Source organism: Pristiophorus japonicus, chromosome 9 (assembly GCF_044704955.1).
Source record: "Pristiophorus japonicus isolate sPriJap1 chromosome 9, sPriJap1.hap1, whole genome shotgun sequence".
Lineage (NCBI taxonomy): Eukaryota > Metazoa > Chordata > Chondrichthyes > Pristiophoridae > Pristiophorus > Pristiophorus japonicus.
In genome coordinates, this window is record NC_091985.1 from 187,045,538 (window position 1) to 187,069,207 (window position 23,670).

The following is a 23,670-nucleotide window of genomic DNA, read 5'->3' on the forward strand; positions in this document are numbered from 1 at the left end:
CAAATGCATGGCAGATGAAGTATAATGTGGATAAATGTGAGGTTATCCACTTTGGTGGTAAAAACAGAGAGACAGACTATTATCTGAATGGTGACAGATTAGGAAAAGGGGAGGTGCAAAGAGACCTGGGTGTCATGGTACATCAGTCATTGAAGGTTGGCATGCAGGTGCAGCAGGCGGTTAAGAAAGCAAATGGCATGTTGGCCTTCATAGCGAGGGGATTTGAGTACAGGGGCAGGGAGGTGTTGCTACAGTTATACAGGGCATTGGTGAGGCCACACCTGGAGTATTGTGTACAGTTTTGGTCTCCTAACTTGAGGAAGGACATTCTTGCTATTGAGGGAGTGCAGCGAAGATTCACCAGACTGATTCCCGGGATGGTGGGACTGACCTATCAAGAAAGACTGGATCAACTGGGCTTGTATTCACTGGAGTTCAGAAGAATGAAAGGGGACCTCATAGAAACGTTTAAAATCCTGACGGGTTTAGACAGGTTAGAAGCAGGAAGAATGTTCCCAATGTTGGGGAAGTCCAGAACCAGGGGTCACAGTCTAAGGATAAGGGGTAAGCCATTTAGGACCGAGATGAGGAGAAACTTCTTCATTTAGAGAGTGGTGAACCTGTGGAATTCTCTACCACAGAAAGTAGCTGAGGCCAATTCACTGAATATATTCAAAAGGGAGTTAGATGAAGTCCTTACTACTAGGGGGATCAAGGGGTATGGCGAGAAAGCAGGAAGGGGGTACTGAAGTTGCATGTTCAGCCATGAACTCATTGAATGGCGGTGCAGGCTCGAGGGGCTGAATGGTCTGCTCCTGCACCTATTTTCTATGTTTCTATGTTTCTACACAGACAGCCTGTACACAGACATATATCACACACACAGTCCGTACAGACATATATCACACACACACACAGTCCATACACAGACATATATCACACACACACACACACAGTCCATACACAGACATATATCACACACACACACAGCCCGTACACAGACATGTATCTCACACACAGCCCGTACACAGACATATCTCACACACACAGCCCGTACACAGACATGTATCTCACACACAGCCCGTACACAGACATATATCACACACACAGCCCGCTCCTGATGTCAGCTTACTTGACGTCACACAGACCGCGTTGCCAGTTTACAGACGTCACAAAGCTCGCGTTGCTTGGTTACGGACGCCCCACGCAATGGGGCGGTTGAAGGGCGCTCGGATTCAAATCAGGAGCCACGTGACTGGGAGAGGCGCGCCTCCAGCTGTGGGAGAGGGCGGGGCGCTTTTGGAGCTGTGCCGGGCGTGGAATGGTGGGGCGGGCTGTCAATCAACTGCTTTCACCCAATAGCAGCGACGGAACACGTCCCCTCGCAGAACGTTCTCTGCGCATATGTCGGATCCCCGGATGTTGATGGTTGGTGAAGGAACTGCAAAATGGCGGCAAGTGATCGGCGGTTGAGGGAGAGTGTCGCGGGGGGAGAGGGTGCTCAGGGGGGAGATTATATGTCTACCCTCCCTCCCCTCTCCCCCTCCCTCTCAGACAGTGTGTAACCCGGGGGTGGGCCCAGTGAGATCAGACAATGTGTAACCCGGGGGTGGGCCCAGTGAGATCAGACAGTGTGTAACCCGGGGGTGGGCCCAGTGAGATCAGACAGTGTGTAACCCGGGGAGAATTCTGGTGATTTTCTGTAAGTCCAGACGTGCGGGACAGAGATCTGAGGAAAAGGATGAAATCAAACAAATACTGGACATGTACTTTGCTGAAATGTTGGGAAAACACTTTACACTACATTCCATTTCACGATATTAATATTCTTCTCATTTTCTGCCCTGTCATAATTAGTTGTCCCGGTGAATGGCGGAGTGATTGAGAAAGTTCCACAGCTGGAAGGAAACAGGGATTGTGGACTGAGGAACAACAGCAGGTGAACCAGCGCAGGATTGTGAGAGCACCAACCAGTGAGCCCCTTCCGATTGAAAGTGCTTCAATAGATCGACTGGGGAGGAAGGTAAGAGAAAGTGCCATTTACTCAGATACACAGCGGTCCTGTAGACAGTACACACAGGTTACACAGTAAGACAGGAAATGAGACTGGGAGAGTCTGACCACCGAGCACAATTATCCAGCATGAGGCCGTGCAATGGGATGTGAAGTGAGATCAGTTTCTTCTCTAAACACAGTCACAGTGAATCTTGTATGTGTTTTAGAGTAAAGGGCTTTGATCTAAGAGGTACATTAGGTGCGGCTGCACTCACACCAACACCATCAGATCTCAATGTTCAAATATTTCCCATCTGGTGAGAAAGCCAATGGAAAGATTGAAGCGGAAGCACAGAGACAATTCACTGATCACGATGCACAGACCCATCTGAAAGACCAGCACGGCCTATCACCCATAGAATCAATTATTCATTTATCAACATTTAGAATTATAAGAAAATATATTGATAACTACTTATATTGATAACTACTAATATTGAAGCATTGATGACTGGAGATATGTAGTATTCTAATATACTGAAACACAGATATGGAGAGTTGCAATTTATTGATTGGCGTCGTACTTGACTCCGAGATGAACTTCCGAGCCGATATTCCCGCAATCACCGAGTACGCTGACTTCCCCCTCCATAATATCGCCGGTCTCTACTCTTTCCTCAGCTCATCTGCTCAACCCCTCATCCACGCCTCTGATCGGCCTCACACCTCATACTCTCCGTAAACTTAAGCTTAAACTTAGGGGGCATCGTTTTAAGATGGTTGGTAGAAGAATTTGAGAGGGGGCTTCTTTACGCAGAGGGTTGTGGGGATCCGGGACTCACTGCCTGGAAGAGTGGTGGATACAGAAACCCTCACCACTTTTAAGAGATGGTTGGATAGGCACTTAAAGTGCCGTAACCTGCAGGGTTACGGACCTAGAGCTGGTAATTGGGATGAGAGGAGATTACCTCTTGTTGCCCGGCACAGGTATAATGGTAAGTGCTGCAGGGAATCGAATACGGCCAGGGTGATCTCCTGGACCAATTTCGATCGCCTGGATGAGTAGGAGAGAAATTTTCCCCGTTTTTTTTCCCTAAATTGGCCTGGGTTTTTACCTGGTTTCTGCCTCTCCCAGGATATCACATGGCTCTGGTTGGGGTGAAGTGTAGAATGTTTTGGTACAACGGGTGTCGCAGTTGTGTGAGGCGGACTGGTTGGGCTGGGTGCTATTTACTTTTCCGTCATTGTTTATTGTTCATAGGTTTATATGTAACTTTAGGGCTGCTAACCGAGGGCCGTGCGGCTCTTTGTCGGTGACTTGGACACGATGGTCCGAAATGGCCTCCTTCTGTGCTGTTATTTTCTATATTTCTTCTATGTTTCTAAAACATAGAAACATAGAAAATAGGTGCAGGAGTAGGCCATTCAGCCCTTTGAGCCTGCACCGCCATTCAATGAGTTCACGGCTGAACACTCCTGCCCGTATCCTTACTCAAGAACACAAGTAGCAGCTGCAGGAGTAGGCCATACGGCCCCTCCCATCTGCTCCGCCATTCAGTAAGATCTCTATTCGATAGAGAATTTCAAAGATTCACAACTCTGAATGATGAAATAGCTCCTCCTCATAGTCTTAAATGACCGATCTGTTATCCTAATACTAGGACCCCTAACTCGAGCTGATCCAGCCCTTGTCAATTCCTCTAAGAATTTTATATGTTTCAATGATATCACCTTCCGTTCTTCGAAACTCCAGAGAATATAGGCCTATTCTACTCAATCTGTCCTCAGCCCTCTCATCCCAACTTGGACCAATTTCCGTTCACCCATCACCCCTGAGCTCGCTGAACTACATTGGCTCCTGCTCCATCAATGCTTCGCTTTCAAAATTCTCATCCTTGTTTTGAAATCAGTCCAGGATCTTGCCCCTCCCTATTGCTGTAATCTCCTCCAGCCATACAACCCTCAGAGATCTTTGCATTCCTTCAATTCTGGCCTCTTGAGCAGCCCCAATTTTCATCCCTCCAATATTGGTGGCCGTACCTTCAGCTGCCGATGCTATAAACTCTGGAATTCCCTCCCTAAATCTCTCCACCTTTAAAATGCTCCTTAATACCTACCCTTTTGAACAAGCTTTTCGTCACCTGTGCTAATATTTCCTTACGTGACTGGGTGTCAAATTTTGTTTGATAACGGTCCTGTGAAGTGCCTTGGGACATTTTACTATGTTTAGGGCGCAATATAAATGCAATTTGTTGCTGATAACTGAAGATATTTCAAATTGTAATATAACAAAACTACAGGCATGGGGAATTACACTAGATTAATAACTGCAGAGGAAGAGGATTGTTATGTATTGCTAATAGCGTGAATTCTTTTAATATGAGGTGGCCCTTGCACATTAGCTACCACACGGGCTTAAAAAAAATAAGAATATAAGAATTAGGAACAGGAGTAAGCCATCTAGCCCCTCGAGCCTGCTCCGCCATTCAATAAGATCATGGCTGATCTGGCTGTGGACTCAGCTCCACTTACCCGCCCACTCCCCGTAACCCTTAATTCCCTTATTGGTTAAAAATCTATCTCTCTGTGACTTGAATACATTCAATGAGCTAGCCTCAACTGCTTCCTTGGGCAGAGAATTCCACAGATTCACAACCCTCTGGGAGAAGAAATTCCTTCTCAACTTGGTTTTAAATTGGCTCCCCTGTATTTTGAGGCTGTGCCCCCTAGTTCTAGTCTCCCCGACCAGTGGAAACAACCTCTCTGCCTCTATCTTGTCTATCCCCTTCATTATTTTAAATGTTTCTATAAGATCACCCCTCATCCTTCTGAACTCCAACGAGTGAAGACCCAATCTGCTCAATCTATCATCATAAGGTAACCCTCTCATCTCCGAAATCAGCCTAGTGAATCGTCTCTGTACCCCTTCCAAAGCCAATATATCCTTTCTTAAGTAAGGTGACCAAAACTGCACGCAGTACTCCAGGTGCGGCCTTACCAATACCCTATACAGTTGCAGAAGGACCTCCCTGCTTTTGTACTCCATCCCTCTCGCAATGAAGGCCAACATTCCATTCGCCTTCCTGATTACCTGCTGCACCTGCAAACTAACTTTTTGGGATTCATGCACAAGGACCCCCAGGTCCCTCTGCACCTCAGCATGTTGTAATTTCTCCCCATTCAAATAATATTCCCTTTTACTGTTTTTTTTCCCCAAGTTGGATAACCTCACACTTTCCGACATTGTATTCCATCTGCCAAACCTTAGCCCATTCGCTTAACCTATCTAAATCTCTTTGCAGCCTCTCTGTGTCCTCTAAACTACCCGCTTTCGCACTAATCTTTGTGTCATCTGCAAATTTTGTTACACTACACTCTGTCCCCTCTTCCAGGTCATCTATGTATATTGTAAACAGTTGTGGTCCCAGTACCGATCCCTGTGGCACACCACTAACCACCGATTTCCAACCCGAAAAGGACCCATTTATCCCGACTCTCTGCTTTCTGTTCGCCAGCCAATTCTCTATCCATGCTAATACATTTCCTCTGATTCCGCGTACCTCGATCTTCTGCAGTAACCTTTTGTGTGGCACCTTATCGAATGCCTTTTGGAAATCTAAATACACCACATCCATCGGTACACCTCTATCCACCATGCTTGTTATATCCTCAAAGAATTCCAGTAAATTAGTTAAACATGATTTCCCCTTCATGAATCCATGCTGCGTCTGCTTGATTGCACTATTCCTATCTAGATGTCCCGCTATTTCTTCCTAAATGATAGTTTCAAGCATTTTCCCCACTACAGATGTTAAACTAACCGGCCTATAGTTATCTACCTTTTGTCTGCCCCCTTTTTTAAACAGAGGCATGACATTAGCTGCTTTCCAATCCGCTGGTACGTCCCCAGAGTCCAGAGAATTTTGGTAGATTATAACGAATGCATCTGCTATAACTTCCGCCATCTCTTTTAATACCCTGGGCTGCATTTCATCAGGACCAGGGGACTTGTCTACCTTGAGTCCCATTAGCCTGTCCAGCACTACCCCGCTAGTGATAGTGATTGTCTCAAAGTCCTCCCTTCCCACATTCCTGTGACCAGCAATTTTTGGCATGGTTTTTGTGTCTTCCACTGTGAAGACCAAAGCAAAATAATTGGGCTTGGCAGAGCAAGATCTTGCTCCAATGGCAAGGGGAACCCAAGATGACTGGAGACCAGGCTTTCTGCATGTTTCCTCTGGCACTGATTCTTACTGGAATAGGTTCAGGGGGATGGGAACCTATGCAGGGAGACAGAGGGAAACAAAATGGAGACAGAAGCAAAAGATAGAAAGGAGAAAAATAAAAGTGGAAGGAAGAAAAACCCAAAGCAAGAAAACAAAAAGGGCCACTTTACAGCAAAATTCTAAAGGGGCAAAGTGTGTTAAAAAGACAAGCCTGAAGGCTCTGTGCCTCAATGCCAGGAGTATTCGGAATAAGGTGGACGAATTAACTGTGCAGATAGCAGTTAACGGATACGACATGATTGGCATCACGGAGACATGGCTCCAGGGTGATCAAGGCTGGGAACTCAACATCCAGGGGTATTCAACATTTAGGAAGGATAGACAGAAAGGAAAAGGAGGTGGGGTGGCATTGCTGGTTAAAGAGGAAATTAATGCAATTGTAAGGAAGGACATTAGCTTGGATGATGTGGAATCGGTATGGGTGGAGCTACGGAATACCAAAGGGCAGAAAACGCTAGTGGGTGTTGTGTACAGGCCAACAAATAGTAGTAGTGAGGTTGGGGACAGCGTCAAATAAGAAATAAGGGATGTGTGCCCTAAAGGTACAGCAGTTATCATGGGCGACTTTAATGAACATATAGATTGGGCTAACCAAACTGGTAGCAATGTAGTGGAAGAGGATTTCCTGGAGTGTATTAGGGATGGTTTTCTTGACCAATATGTCGAGGAACCAACTAGGGAGCTGGCCATCCTAGACTGGGTGATGTGTAATGAGAAGGGTCTAATTAGCAATCTTGTTGTGCGAGGCCCCTTGGGGAAGTGTGACCATAATATGGTAGAATTCTTTATTAAGATGGAGAGTGACACAGTTAATTCAGAAACTACGGTCCTGAACTTAAGGGAAGGTAACTTTGCCGGTATGAGGCGCGAATTGGCTAGATTAGATTGCAAATGATACTTAAAGGGTTGACGGTGGATAGGCAATGGCAAACCTTCAAAGATCATATGGACGAACTTCAGCAATTGTACATCCCTGTCTGGAGTAAAAATAAAACGGGGAAGGTGGCTCAACCGTGGCTCACAAGGGAAATTAAGGATAGTGTTAAATCCAAGGAAGAGGCATACAAAATAGCCAGAAAAAGCAGCAAACCAGAAGACTGGGAGAAATTTAGAATTCAGCAGAGGAGGACAAAGAAGGGGAAAATAGAGTACGAGAGGAAGCTTGCAGGAAACATAAAAACTGACTGAAAAAGCTTCTATAGATATGTGAACAGAAAAAGATTAGTGAAGACAAACGGAGGTCCCTTGCAGTCGAATTTGGGTCAACTTACAATGGGGAACAAAGAAATGGCAGACCAATTGAACAAGTACTTTGGTTCTGTCTTCACAAAAGAAGACACAAATAACCTTCTGGGGACCGAGGGTCGAGTGAGAAGGAGGAACTGAAGGATATCCTTATTAGGTGGGAAATTGTGTTAGGGAAATTGATGGGATTGAAGGCCGACAAATCCCCAGGGCCTGATAGTCTACATCCCAGAGTACTTAAGGAAGTGGCCCTAGAAATAGTGGATGCATTGGTGATAGTTTTCCAGCAGTCTATCGGCTCTGGATCAGTTCCTATGGACTGGAAGGTTGCTAATGTAACTCCACTTTTTAAAAAAGGAGGGAGGGAGAGAGAAAACGGGTAATTATAGACCGGTTAGCCTGACATCAGCAGTGGGGAAAATGTTGGAATCAATCATTAAGGATGAAATAGCGCATTTGGAAAGCAGTGATAGGATTGGTCCAAGTCAGCATGGATTCATGAAAGGGAAATCATGCTTGACAAATCTGGATTTTTTGAGGATGTAACTAGTAGAGTGGACAAGGGAGAACCAGTGGATGTGGTGTATTTGGACTTTCAAAAGGCTTTTGACAAGGTCCCACACGAGATTGGTGTGCAAAATTAAAGCACATGGTATTGGGGGTAATGTACTGACGTGGATAGAGAACTGGCTGGCAGACAGGAAGCAGAGAGTCGGGATAAACGGGTCCTTTTCAGAATGGCAGGCAGTGACTAGTGGAGTGCCGCAGGGCTCGGTGCTGGGACCCCAGCTGTTTACAATATATATGAATGATTTAGATGATGGAATTGAGTGTAATATCTCCAAGTTTGCAGATGACACTAAACTGGGTGGCGGTGTGAGCTGTGAGGAGGATGCGAAGAGGCTGCAGAGTGACTTGGACAGATAGATAGATTTTTAACCAACAATGGAATTAAGGGTTATGGGGAGCGGGCGGGTAAGTGGAGTCCACGGCCAGATCAGCCATGATCTTTTTGAATGGCGGAGCAGGCTCGAGGGGCTAGATGGCCTACTCCTGTTCCTAATTCTTATGTTCTTATGTTAGGTACTGCATTGGTTCGAGGCAGAGTTCATCTCCCTGTACGATGTCCCATCAAACATTGCAGAACAGGTACAGCACGGGGTTAGATACAGAGTAAAGCTTCCTCTACACTGTCCCATCAAATCTTATTGAATGGGGAGCGGGCTCAGGGGTCCGAGTGGCCCACTCCTGCTCCTATCTCTCATGGTCTTATGTACACAGCATGCCCCGCGGAGAGAATGTGCCGCACCCAGACGACAGGAGCTCAGTGCGCAGGCGCGGGCCCTGGCTGTGTTTGGAGCATGCGCGGTGAATGCAATGGCGGAGACGACATGTTTTGGACAGGCTCCACAGAAGTGTACTTTTCAGTGGGACCGAGCGGAGTAATGGACCAGCGGGGAGCCGGGGAGGCTTCATAAACAACTGGTGCCTGCCGCAAGCCTGGAATAATAACTGGAATATCGGCGGTTGCAGCTTCGGGGCTTTCTCCCGATCACAGGCCCAGCCTAACGGTGGCCATCTTGGTGCAGGAAGGCAGGTTCAGTGTTCCGCCATCTTGATTCAGTGAGTAGCACAGCGCATGCGCGTCCATCTTGGTACTGGAACTGTACCCAGCCAGAGTCAGCACCTTCAGGGGAGGGGAACCAGTGAGTGTCGAATTGAACCCAGCCAGAGTCAGTACCTTCAGGGGAGGGGAACCAGTGAGTGTAGAACTGAACCCAGCCAGAGTCAGCACCTTCAGGGGAGGGGAACCAGTGAGTGTCGAACTGAACCCAGCCAGAGTCAGTACCTTCAGGGGAGGGGAACCAGTGAGTGTAGAACTGAACTCAAACAGAGTCAGCATCTTCAGCGGGGGAGAGGGGAACCAGTGAGTCGAACTGAATCCAGCTAGAATCAGCACTTAAGGGAAAGAGAGGGAGGGGGACATAAGAAATAGGAGCAGGAATAGGCCATACGGCCCCTCGAGCCTGCTCCGCCATTTAATAAGATCATGGCTGATCCGATCATGGACTCGGGTCCACTTCCCTGCCCAATCCCCATTACCACTTAATCACTTATCAGTTAAGAAACTGTCTAGCTCGGTCTTAAATTTAATCAATGACCCAGCTTCCAAAGCTCTCTGAGGCAGCGAATTCCACAGATTTACAACCCTCTGAGAAGAGAAATTCCTCCTCATCTCAGTTTTAATTGGGCGGCTCCTTATTCTAAGTTTATGCTCCCTAATTCTAGTCTCCCCTATCAGTGGAACATTCTCTCTGCAACGGCCTTCTCAAGCCCCCTCCTAATCTTATACGATAAGATCACCTTTCATTCTTCTGCATTGCAATGAGTAGAGGCCCAACCTCCTCACCCTTTCCTCATAAGTCAACCCCTCACCTCCGCAATGTACCTAGTGAACCTTCTCTGAACTGCCTCCAAAGCAAGTATATCCTTTCGTAAATATGGAAACCAAAATCTTTACGCAGTATTCCAGGTGTGGCCTCACTAATACCCTGTATAACTGTAGCAAGACTTCCCTACATTTCTACTCAATCCCCTTTGCAATAAAGGCTCCGATTCTATTGGCGTTCCTGATCAATTGCTGTACCTGCATGCTAACCTTTTATGTTTCATGCATAAGTACCCCCAGCTCCCACTGTACTGCAGCACTTTGCAATTTTTGTCCATTCAAATAATAACTTGCTGTTTGATTTATTTCTGCCAAAGTGCATGACCTCACACTTTCCAATGTTAGACTCCATCTGCCAAATGTGTGCCCACTCACTTAGCCTGTCTGTGACCTTTGCAGGTTTTCTGTGTCATCCTCACACATTGATTTTCCTCCCATCTTTGCATCGTCGGCAAACTTGGCTACGTTACACTCAGTCCTTTTTTCCAAGTCGTTAATATAGATTGTAAATAGTTGGGGTCCCAGTACTGATCCCTGCAGCACCCCACTAGGTACTGATTGCCAACCCGAGAATGAACCATTTATCCCGACTTTCTGTTTTCTGTTCATTAGGCAATCCTCTATCCATGCTAATATATTACCCCCCATCCCGGTGATGTCTTATCTTGTGTGGTAACCTTTGATGTGGCACATTGTCAATGCCTTCTGGAAGTCCAAATACACCACATCCACTGGTTCCCTTTTATCCACCCTGTTCGTTACATCCTCAAAGAGTTCCAGCAAATTTGTCAAACATGACTTTCCCTTCATAAATCGATTGTGACCCTGCCTGACCAAATTATACTTTTCCAAATGTCCTGCTACTACTTCTTCAATAATGGACTCAAACATCTTCCCAACCACAGATGTTGGCCTAACTGGTCTATAGTTTCCTGCTTTTTGTCTGCCTTCTTTTTAAATAGAGGCGTTGCATTGGCAGTTTTCCAGTCTGCTGGGACCTCCCCAGAATCCAGGGAATTTTGGTAAATTACAACCAATGCTAATTCCCCGGTCCCGTCCTCCTAGATTTCATTGAGTGCATAAGGGACGGGTTCCTTGAGCAGTATGTAACTGAACCAAACAGTGGGCAGGCTATTTTGGATCTGGTCCCGTGTAATGAGACAGGATTAATAAACATTCTCCCAGTAAAGGATCCCCTTGGAATGAAAGCCCATAGCATGGCTGAATTTCAAATTCAGATGGAGGGTGAGAAAGTTGAAATTCAACCAGTGTACTCAGCTTAAATAAAGGAGACTTCAAAGGAATGAGGCTGAGTTGGCTGAAGTGGACTGGGAAAATAGATTGAAGTGTAGGATGGTTGATGAACAGTGGTGAACATTTAAGGAGATATTTCACAACTCTCAAGAAAAATATATTCCAGTGAGGAGGAAAGGTTGTAAGAGAAAAGATAGCCCTCCGTGGCTAACAGAGAAATAAAGGACAGTATCCAATTAAAAACAAGGACATACAATGTGGCCAAAACCAGTAGGAGGACAGAAATTTGGGAAGCATTTAAAAGCTAACAAAAAAAGAATAAAAAAATGATTAAGAAATGGAAGATAGACTATGAAAGTAAACTAGCACAAAATATAAAAACAGATAGCAAGAGTTTCTATAGGTATATAAAAAGGAAAAGAGTGGCTAGAGTAAATGTTGGTCCCTCAGAGGACGAGACCGGGGAGTTCGTAATGGGGAACATGGAGATGGCAGAAACTCTGAACAAATATTTTGTCTCAGTCTTTACGGTAGAGGACACTAATAATATTCCAACAGTGGATAGTCAAGGGGCTACAGGGGGGGAAGGAACTTAACACAATCACAATCACTGAGGAGGTGGTACTCAGTAAGATAATGGGACTAAAGGCGGATAAATCCCCTGGAACTGATGGCTTGCATCCCAGGGTCTTAAGAAAAGTAGCGGCAGGGATAGTGGATGCATTGGTTGTAATTCATCAAAAGTCCCTGGATTCTGGAGACGTTCCAGAAGATTGGAAAACTGTTAGCCTAACATCTGTGGTTGGGAAAATGTTGAAGTCCATTATTAAAGAAGTAGTAGCAGGAAATTTGCAAAAGAAAAATTCGGTCAGGCAGAGTCAGTATGGATTTATGAAGGGGAAGTCATGTTTGACAAATTTGCTGGAATTCTTTTGAGGATGTAATGAACAAGATGGATAAAGGGGAACCAGTGGATGTGGTGTATTTGGACTTCCAGAGGGCATTTGACAATGTACCACATAAAAAGTTACTGCACAAGATAAAAGTTCACGGTGTTGGGGGATTGCAAAGTGCTGCAGTACAGCGGGACCTGAGGGTACTTGTGCATGAAACACAAAAGGTTAGTATGCAGATACAGCAAGTGATCAGGAAAGCCAATGGAATCTTGGTCTTCATTGCAAAGGGGATGGAGTATAAAAGCAGGGAAGTCTTGCTACAGTTGTACGGGGTATTGGTGAGGCCACACCTGGAATACTGCATGCAGTTTTGGTTTCCATAATTACGAAAGGATATACTTGCTTTGGAGGCAGTTCAGAGAAGGTTCACAAGGTTGATTCCAGAGATGAGGGGGTTGACTTATGAGGAAAGGTTGAGTAGGTTGGGCCCCTACTCATTGGAATTCAGAAGAATGAGAGGTGATCTTATCGAAACGTATAAGATTATGAGGGGACTTGACAAGGTGGATGCAGAGATGATGTTTCCACTGATAGGGGAGACTAGAACTAGGGGGCATAATATTAGAATAAGGGGCCACCCATTTAAAACTGAGATGAGGAGAAATTTTTTCTCTGAGGGTTGTTGATCTGTGGAATTCACTGCCTCAGAGAGCTGTGGAAGCTGAGACATTGAAAAAATTTAAGACAGAAATAGACAGTTTATTAAATTATAAGGGAAGAAGGGGTTATGGAGAGCGGCAGGGAAGTGGACCTGAGTCAACGATCGAATCAGCCATGATTGTAATCAATGGCGGAGCAGGCTCGAGGGGCCTTATGGCCTACTCCTGCTCCTATTTCTTATGTTCCTATGTACTAGCATACCCCCCCGCCCCCTCCCCACGGCGAGGATATTGGTCCTGGCGCTGTTGAGGTGCAAGCCGTCTGGCCTGTACAGGTCCCACCTCCCCCAGAAGCGGTCGCAATGCCTCAGGAAACTAAAGCCCTCCTGCATACACCATCTCTCCAGTCACGCATTGATCTGCTCGAGACTCCTATTTCTGTACGCACTAGCTCGTGGCACCGGGAGTAATCCGGAGATTACTACCTTTGAGGTCATAGAAACATAGAAACATAGAAAATAGGTGCAGGAGCAGGCCATTCAGCCCTTCTAGCCTGCACCGCCATTCAATGAGTTCATGGCTGAACATGAAACTTCAGTACCCCCTTCCTGCTTTCTCGCCATAACCCTTGATCCCCCGAGTAGTAAGGACTTCATCTAACTCCCTTTTGAATATATTTAGTGAATTGGCCTCAACTACTTTCTGTGGTAGAGAATTCCACAGGTTCACCACTCTCTAGGTGAAGAAGTTTCTCCTCATCTCGGTCCTAAATGGCTTACCCCTTATCCTCAGACTGTGACCCCTGGTTCTGGACTTCCCCAACATTGGGAACATTCTTTCTGCATCTAACCTGTCTAAACCCGTCAGAATTTTAAACGTTTCTATGAGGTCCCCTCTCATTCTTCTGAACTCCAGTGAATACAAGCCCAGTTGATCCAATCTTTCTTGATAGGTCAGTCCCGCCATCCCGGGAATCAGTCTGGTGAACCTTCGCTGCACTCCCTCAATAGCAAGAATGTCCTTCCTCAAGTTAGGAGACCAAAACTGTACACAATACTCCAGGTGTGGCCTCACCAAGGCCCTGTACAACTGTAGCAACACCTCCCTGCCCCTGTATTCAAATCCCCTCGCTATGAAGGCCAACATGCCATTTGCTTTCTTAACCGCCTGCTGTACCTGCATGCTAACCTTCAATGACTGATGTACCATGACACCCAGGTCTCGTTGCACCTTCCCTTTTCCTAATCTGTCACCATTCAGATAATAGTCTGTCTCTCTGTTTTTACCACCAAAGTGGATAACCTCACATTTATCCACATTATACTTCATCTGCCATGCATTTGCCCACTCACCTAACCTATCCAAGTCACTCTGCAGCCTAATAGCATCCTCCTCGCAGCTCACACTGCCACCCAACTTAGTATCATCCGCAAATTTGGAGATACTGCATTTAATCCCCTCGTCTAAATCATTAATGTACAATGTAAACAGCTGGGGCCCCAGCACAGAACCTTGCGGCACTCCACTAGTCACTGCCTGCCATTCTGAAAAGTACCCGTTTACTCCTACTCTTTGCTTCCTGTCTGACAACCAGTTCTCAATCCACGTCAGCACACTACCCCCAATCCCATGTGCTTTAACTTTGCACATTAATCTCTTGTGTGGGACCTTGTCGAAAGCCTTCTGAAAGTCCAAATATACCACATCAACTGGTTCTCCTTTGTCCACTTTACTGGAAACATCCTCAAAAAATTCCAGAAGATTTGTCAAGCATGATTTCCCTTTCACAAATTCATGCTGACTTGGACCTATCATGTCACCATTTTCCAGATGCACTGCTATGACATCCTTAATAATTGATTCCATCATTTTACCTACTACTGAGGTCAGGCTGACCGGTCTATAATTCCCTGTTTTCTCTCTCCCTCCTTTTTTAAAAAGTGGGGTTACATTGGCTACCCTCCACTCCATAGGAACTGATCCAGAGTCAATGGAATGTTGGAAAATGACTGTCAATGCATCCGCTATTTCCAAGGCCACCTCCTTAAGTACTCTAGGATGCAGTCCATCAGGCCCTGGGGATTTATCGGCCTTCAATCCCATCAATTTCCCCAACACAATTTCCCGACTAATAAAGATTTCCCTCAGTTCCCGCTCCTTACTAGACCCTCTGACCCCTTTTATATCCGGAAGGTTGTTTGTATCCTCCTTAGTGAATACCGAACCAAAGTACTTGTTCAATTGGTCTGCCATTTCTTTGTTCCCCGTTATGACTTCCCCTGATTCTGACTGCAGGGGACCTACGTTTGTCTTCACCAACCTTTTTCTCTTTACATACCTATAGAAACTTTTGCAATCCGCCTTAATGTTCCCTGCAAGCTTCTTCTCGTACTCCATTTTCCCTGCCCTAATCAAACCCTTTGTCCTCCTCTGCTGAGTTCTAAATTTCTCCCAGTCCCCAGGTTCGCTGCTATTTCTGGCCAATTTGTATGCCACTTCCTTGGCTTTAATACTATCCCTGATTTCCCTAGATAGCCACGGTTGAGCCACCTTCCCTTTTTTATTTTTACGCCAGACAGGAATGTACAATTGTTGTAATTCATCCATGCGGTCTCTAAATGTCTGCCATTGCCCATCCACAGTCAACCCCCTAAGTATCATTCGCCAATCTATCCTAGCCAATTCACGCCTCATACCTTCAAAGTTACCCTTCTTTAAGTTCTGGACCATGGTCTCTGAAATTACAATTTCATTCTCCATCCTAATGCAGAATTCCACCATATTATGGTCACTCTTCCCCAAGGGGCCTCGCACAATGAGATTGCTAATTAATCCTCTCTCATTACACAACACCCAGTCTAAGATGGCCTCCCCCCTAGTTGGTTCCTCAACATATTGGTCTAGAAAACCATCCCTTATGCACTCCAGGAAATCCTCCTCCACAGTATTGCTTCCAGTTTGGCTAGCCCAATCTATGTGCATATTAAAGTCACCCATTATAACTGCTACACCTTTATTGCATGCACCCCTAATTTCCTGTTTGATGCCCTCCCCAACATCCCTATTACTGTTTGGAGGTCTGTACACAACTCCTACTAACGTTTTTTGCCCTTTGGTGTTCTGCAGCTCTACCCATATCGATTCCACATCATCCAAGCTAATGTCTTTCCTAACTATTGCATTAATCTCCTCTTTAACCAGCAATGCTACCCCACCTCCTTTTCCTTTTATTCTATCCTTCCTGAATGTTGAATACCCCTGAATGTTGAGTTCCCAGCCCTGATCATCCTGGAGCCACGTCTCCGTAATCCCAATCACATCATATTTGTTAACATCTATTTGCACAATTAATTCATCCACCTTATTGCGGATACTCCTTGCATTAAGACACAAAGCCTTCAGGCTTGTTTTATTAACACCCTTTGTCCTTTTAGAATTTTGCTGTACAGTCGCCCTTTTTGTTCTTTGCCTTGGGTTTCTCTGCCCTCCACTTTTCCTCATCTCCTTCCTGTCTTTGGCTTTTGTCTCCTTTTTGTTTCCCTCTGTCTCCCTGCATTGGTTCCCATCCCCCTGCCATATTAGTTTAAATCCTCCCCAACAGCACTAGCAAACACTCCCCCTAGGACATTGGTTCCGGTCCTGCCCAGGTGCAGACCGTCCGGTTTGTACTGGTCCCACCTCCCCCAGAACCGGTCCCAATGCCCCAGGAATTTGAATCCCTCCCTGCTGCACCACTGCTCAAGCCATGTATTCATCTGCGCTATCCTGCGATTCCTACTCTGACTATCACGTGGCACTGGTAGCAATCCCGAGATTACTACTTTTGAGGTCCTACTTTTTAATTTAGCTCCTAGCTCCTTAAATTCGTTTCGTAGGACCTCATCCCTTTTTTTACCTATGTCGTTGGTACCAATGTGCACCACGACAACTGGCTGTTCTCCCTCCCATTTCAGAATGTCCTGCACCCGCTGCGAGACATCCTTGACCCTTGCACCAGGGAGGCAACATACCATCCTGGAGTCTCGGTTGCGGCCGCAGAAACGCCTATCTATTCCCCTCACAATTGAATCCCCTATCACTATCGCTCTCCCACTCTTTTTCTTGCCCTCCTGTGCAGCAGAGCCAGCCACGGTGCCATGAACTTGGCTGCTGCTGCCCTCCCCTGATGAGTCATCCCCCTCAACAGTACCCAAAGCGGTGTATCTGTTTTGCAGGGGGATGACCACAGGGGACCCCTGCACTACCTTCCTTGCACTGCTCTTCCTGCTGGTCTTCCATTCCCTATCTGGCTGTGGATCCTTTCCCTGCGGTAAGACCATAGAAACATAGAAACATAGAAAATAGGTGCAGGAGTAGGCCATTCGGCCCTTCTAGCCTGCACCGCCATTCAATGAGTTCATGGCTGAACATTCAACTTCAGTACCCCATTCCTGCTTTCTCGCCATACCCCTTGATCCCCCTAGCAGTAAGGACCTCATCTAACTCCTTTTTGAATATATTTAGTGAATTGGCCTCAACAACTTTCTGTGGTAGAGAATTCCACAGGTTCACCACTCTCTGGGTGAAGAAGTTCCTCCGCATCTCGGTCCTAAATGGCTTACCCCTTATCCTTAGACTGTGACCCCTGGTTCTGGACTTCCCCAACATTGGGAACATTCTTCCTGCATCTAACCTGTCTAACCCCGTCAGAATTTTATATGTTTCTATGAGGTCCCCTCTCATTCTTCTGAACTCCAGTGAATACAAGCCCAGTTGATCCAGTCTTTCTTGATAGGTCAGTCCCGCCATCCCGGGAATCAGTCTGGTGAACCTTCGCTGCACTCCCTCAATAGCAAGAATGTCCTTCCTCAGGTTAGGAGACCAAAACTGTACACAATACTCCAGGTGTGGCCTCACCAATGCCCTGTACAACTGTAGCAACACCTCCCTGCCCCTGTACTCAAATCCCCTTGCTATGAAGGCCAACATGCCATTTGCTTTCTTAACCGCCTGCTGCACCTGCATGCCAACCTTCAATGACTGATGTACCATGACACCCAGGTCTCTTTGCACCTCCCCTTTTCCTAATCTGTCACCATTCAGATAATAGTCTGTCTCTCTGTTTTTACCACCAAAGTGGATAACCTCACATTTATCCACATTATACTTCATCTGCCATGCATTTGCCCATTCACCTAACCTATCCAAGTCGCTCTGCAGCCTCACAGCATCCTCCTCGCAGCTCACACTGCCACCCAACTTAGTGTCATCCGCAAACTTGGAGATACTACACTCAATCCCCTCATCTAAATCATTAATGTACAGTGTAAACAGCTGGGGCCCCAGCACAGAACCCTGCGGTACCCCACTAGTCACTGCCTGCCATTCTGAAAAGTACCCATTTACTCCTACTCTTTGCTTCCTGTCTGACAACCAGTTCTCAATCCATGTCAGTACACTACCCCCAATCCCATGTGCTCTAACTTTGCACATCAATCTCTTGTGTGGGACCTTGTCGAACGCCTTCTGAAAGTCCAAATATACCACATCAACTGGTTCTCCCTTATCCACTCTACTGGAAACATCCTCAAAAAATTCCAGAAGATTTGTCAAGCATGATTTCCCTTTCACAAATCCATGCTGACTTGGACCTATCATGTCACCTCTTTCCAAATGCACTGCTATGACATCCTTAATAATTGATTCCATCATTTTACCCACTACCGATGTCAGGCTGACCGGTCTATAATTCCCTGTTTTCTCTCTCCCTCCTTTTTTAAAAAGTGGGGTTACATTGGCTACCCTCCACTCCATAGGAACTGATCCAGAGTCAATGGAATGTTGGAAAATGACTGTCAACGCATCCACTATTTCCAAGGCCACCTCCTTAAGTACTCTGGGATGCAGTCCATCAGGCCCTGGGGATTTATCGGCCTTCAATCCCATCAATTTCCCCAACACAATTTCCCGGCTAATAAGGATTTCCCTCAGTTCCTCCTCCTTACTAGACCCCCCGACCCCTTTTATAACCGGAAGGTTGTTCGTGTCCTCCTTCGTGAATACCGAACCAAAGTACTTGTTCAATTGGTCCGCCATTTCTTTGTTCCCCGTTATGACTTCCCCTGATTCTGACTGCAGGGGACCTACGTTTGTCTTTACTAACCTTTTTCTCTTTACATATCTATAGAAACTTTTGCAATCCGTCTTAATGTTCCCTGCAAGCTTCTTCTCATACTCCATTTTCCCTGCCCTAATCAAACCCTTTGTCCTCCTCTGCTGAGTTCTAAATTTCTCCCAGTCCCCAGGTTCGCTGCTATTTCTGGCCAATTTGTATGCCACTTCCTTGGCTTTAATACTATCCCTGATTTCCCTTGATAGCCACGGTTGAGCCACCTTCCCTTTTTTATTTCTATGCCAGACAGGAATGTACAATTGTTGTAGTTCATCCATGCGGTCTCTAAATGTCTGCCATTGCCCATCCACAGTCAACCCCTTAAGTATCATTCGCCAATCCATCTCAGCCAATTCACGCCTCATACCTTCAAAGTTAGCCTTCTTTAAGTTCTGGACCATGGTCTCTGAATTAACTGTTTCATTCTCCATCCTAATGCAGAATTCCACCATATTATGGTCACTCTTCCCCAAGGGGCCTCGCACAACGAGATTGCTAATTAATCCTTTCTCATTACATAACACCCAGTCTAAGATGGCCTCCCCCCTAGTTGGTTCCTCGACATATTGGTCTAAAAAACCATCCCTTATGCACTCCAGAAAATCCTCCTCCACCGTATTGCTTCCAGTTTGGTTAGCCCAATCTATGTGCATATTAAAGTCACCCATTATAACTGCTGCACCTTTATTGCACGCACCCCTAATTTCCTGTTTGATGCCCTCCCCAACATCACTACTACTGTTTGGAGGTCTGTACACAACTCCCACTAACGTTTTTTGCCCTTTGGTGTTCTGCAGCTCTACCCATATAGATTCCACATCATCCAAGCTAATGTCCTTCCTAACTATTGCCTTAATCTCCTCCTTAACCAGCAATGCTACCCCACCTCCTTTTCCTTTTATTCTATCCTTCCTGAATGTTGAATACCCCTGGATGTTGAGTTCCCAGCCCTGCTCATCCTGGAGCCACGTCTCCGTAATCCCAATCACATCATATTTGTTAACATCTATTTGCACAGTTAATTCATCCACCTTATTGCGGATACTCCTTGCATTAAGACACAAAGCCTTTAGGCTTGTTTTTTTAACACCCTCTGTCCTTTTAGAATTTTGCTGTACAATGGCCCTTTTTGTTCTTTGCCTTGGGTTTCTCTGCCCTCCACTTTTCCTCATCTCCTTTCTGTCTTTTGTTTTTGCAGGTGCTACTCACGTCATTCTCAGCATCGTGGATGCTCCAGAGTAAATCCACCCTCAGCTCCAATTCCGTAACGCGGACCGTCAGGAGCCGGAGGTGGACACACTTCCCGCACACGTAGTCGTCAGGGACACCGGAAGTGTCCCTGAGTTCCCACATGGTACAGGAGGAGCATAACACCCGACCGAGCTCTCCTGCCATGTCTTAACCCTTAGATACACTTAAACTGGTAATAACAATGTTAAAAGTTACTGACCAATATAAGAAGAAAAAGAAAAACTACTCACCAATCACCAGCCAATCATTTACCCCCTAGGCTGTGACGTCACCTTTGTATCTTTGCCTTCTCCCTGTAGCTGCACCGACACGCCTCTCGCCGACCCCGGACTCGCGCTGCTCCGAGCTCCCGCCTCCTCGACCTGCTCGAACTGCTCGACTCCCGCTGGCCTTTATAGGCCTCTCGCCGACCCCGGACTCGCGCTGCTCCGAGCTCCCGCCTCCTCGACTGACTGCTCGAACTGCTCGACTCCCGCTGGCCTTTATAGGCCTCTCGCCGACCCCGGACTCGCACTGCTCCGAGCTCCCGCCTCCTCGACTGACTGCTCGAACTGCTCGACTCCCGCTGGCCTTTATAGGCCTCTCGCCGACCCCGGACTCGCGCTGCTCCTAGCTCCCTAAACTCTGCCTGCAGGACCTCATCCCTCTTTCTACCTATGTCATTGGTCCCGATATGGACCAAGACCTCTGGCTGTTCACCCTCTTCCCCCCAGAATGCCCTGCAGCCGCTCGGTGACATCATTGACCTGGTACCTGGAAGGCAACATACCATCCTGGAGTCACGTCTGCGGCCGCAGAAACACCAGTCTGTTCCCCTGACTATTGTATCCCCTACCACTATAGCTCTTCCATTCTTCTTCCTCCCCCCTGTGCAGCTGAGCCACCCGTGGTGCCGTGGACTTGGCTCTGGCTGCACTCCCCAGAGCCACCATCGTCCTCACTGGTACTCAGAACAGAGTACCGGTTGGAGAGCGAGATGGACTCGGGACTCCTGCACTACCTGCCTGGTCCTCCTCTTCTGTCCGGTGCTCACCCACTCCCTCTCTGCCTGCACACTCTAAAGCTGCGGGGTGAGCACCTCTAGAAACGTGCTATCCACAAGCTCTCAGTCTCACGGACACACCGCAGTGATTCCAGACGCTGCTCAAGCTCCAAAACACACAGCTCGACTTGGTGCAGCTGAAGACACCTCCTGCACACGTGGTCGTCCCGACAGCACGAAGCATCCAGGATTTCCCACATGCCACAGGATGTGCAATCCACGGGACTGAGCTATCCTGCCATTCCTCTAGTTACACTCGGAACTATCAAGTAGAACTAAACTCTAAACCTTAGAAAAACACACCCAACAACTACTCAGCAATCAGCTGATTTAACTAACCTTTATTTAAAGACTAAGTACTAACTTAACAGAGAGAAAAAAACATTCAGGGGAGGAGAGGGAGGGGAATCAGTGAGTGTAGAACTGACCCCAGCCAGAGTCAGCACCTTCAGGGGAGGGGAACCAGTGAGTGTAGAACTGACTCCAGCCAGAGTCAGCACCTTCAGGGGAGGGGAACCAGTGAGTGTAGAACTGAACCCAGCCAGAGTCAGCACCTTCAGGGGAGGGGAACCAGTGAGTGTAGAACTGAACCCAGCCAGAGTCAGCACCTTCAGGGGAGGGGAACCAGTGAGTGTAGAACTGAACCCAGCCAGAATCAGCACCTTCAGGGGAGGAGAGGGAGGGGAACCAGTGAGTATAGAACTGAACCCAGCCAGAATTGGTGGTGAAAACTAGGAGTGGAGGAGAAACAGTCTAGAAATGTGCGATGGGTTTGGATTTCAGCACAGCAGGAGGGACAATGTGTGGGACAGGGATTTATAGCTTTGGAAGAACAAGAGAGGAAAGAATGTTCCATGGAAACTAGATTTGTCTATCCTGAATTTCTGTCTTGTACTGACAGTGATGAGTTTTGTTATCTCCTTTTACAGCGTATTAGAAGGGGAGATTTTCAGACAGAAAACACAAACCAAACAACACGTCAAGATCTGACGGAGTCAATCCATTCATCAGGACGTGAATATCATCGGCCTTTGAAAGTGGAAGGAGAAATGTTTGCCTGTTCTGTCTGTGGGAAAAGATTTTAAACATCAGTGTGACTGGAAAGGCACAAAAGACACACACACACACCCGAGTGAGTGTTCCAGTGCACTGACTGCGGAAAGAGCTTTAACCAGTTACACAGCCTGAATAAACATCGCACCATTCACAGTGGGGAGAAACTGTAAATGTGTTCTGTGTGTGGGCAAGGCTTCAACTGATCGTCCAACCATGGAGAGTCACAAGGATACCCGCACCACGGAGAAACCATGGAAATGTGACTGTGGGAAGGGATTCAGAAAACCATCTGAGCTGGAAATTCATCGACACAGTCACACTGGGGCAAGGCCATTCACCTGCTCTGAGTGTGGGAAGGGATTCACTCAGTCATCCACTCTGCTGAGACACCAGCGAGTTCACACTGGGGAGAGGCCATTCACCTGCTCTGAGTGTGGGAAGGGATACGCTCGGTCATCCCACCTGCTGACACACCAGCGAGTTCACACTGGGGAGAGGCCGTTCACCTGCCCCGTGTGTGGGAAGGGATTCACGACATCATCCAACCTTGTAGCTCACCAGCGAGTTCACACTGGGGAGAGGCCGTTCCCCTGCTCTGAGTGTGGGAAGGGATTCACTCAGTCATCCACCCTGCTGATACACCAGCGAATTCACACTGGGGAAAAGCTGTTCATCTGCTCTTACTGTGGGAAGGGATTCACTCATTCATCCAACCTGCTGAAACACCAGCGAGTTCACACTGGGGAGAGGCCGTTCACCTGCTCTGAGTGTGGGAAGGGATTCACTCAGTCATCCACCTTGCTGATACACCAGCGAGTTCACACTGGGGAGAGGTCGTTCACCTGCTCTGAGTGTGGGAAGGGATTCACTCGATCATCCACCCTGCTGATACACCAGCGAGTTCACACTAGGGAGAGGCCGTTCATCTGCTCTGAGTGTGGGAAGGGATTCACTCAGTCATCCACCTTGCTGAAACACCAGCGAGTTCACACTGGGGAGAGGCCGTTCACCTGCCCCGTGTGTGGGAAGGGATTCACTACATCATCCAACCTTGTAGCTCACCAGCGAGTTCACACTGGGGAGAGGCCGTTCCCCTGCTCTGAGTGTGGGAAGGGATTCACTCGGTCATCCCACCTGCTGAAACACCAGCGAGTTCACAAGTGACTGCAGGGGTTGGAATGTGCTGTTATTGCTGCTGTTAATCACATCCCGACTGAACCATGTTCATTCTGATAGTTGGGGTTTGTTTCTGCTGATGTTAATAACCCTATATCTGGGCTGGACTTTAATATGCTGGATATATTGCTGATTGTGTTCTTGGGGCTGCAGTGTCCATTTATGAAACGCTGTGTGTTATCTTTCCCCTTAATTCAGCGACTCACAACA

The 23,670-nt window shown here is 47.0% G+C and overlaps 1 pseudogene; it reads left to right on the forward strand.

Moving 5' to 3' along the window:
- The first annotated feature begins 1,462 nt into the window (after positions 1 to 1,462).
- LOC139273373 (zinc finger protein 420-like) overlaps positions 1,463 to 23,670 on the forward strand; it is a 55,794-nt pseudogene continuing 33,586 nt past the window's right edge.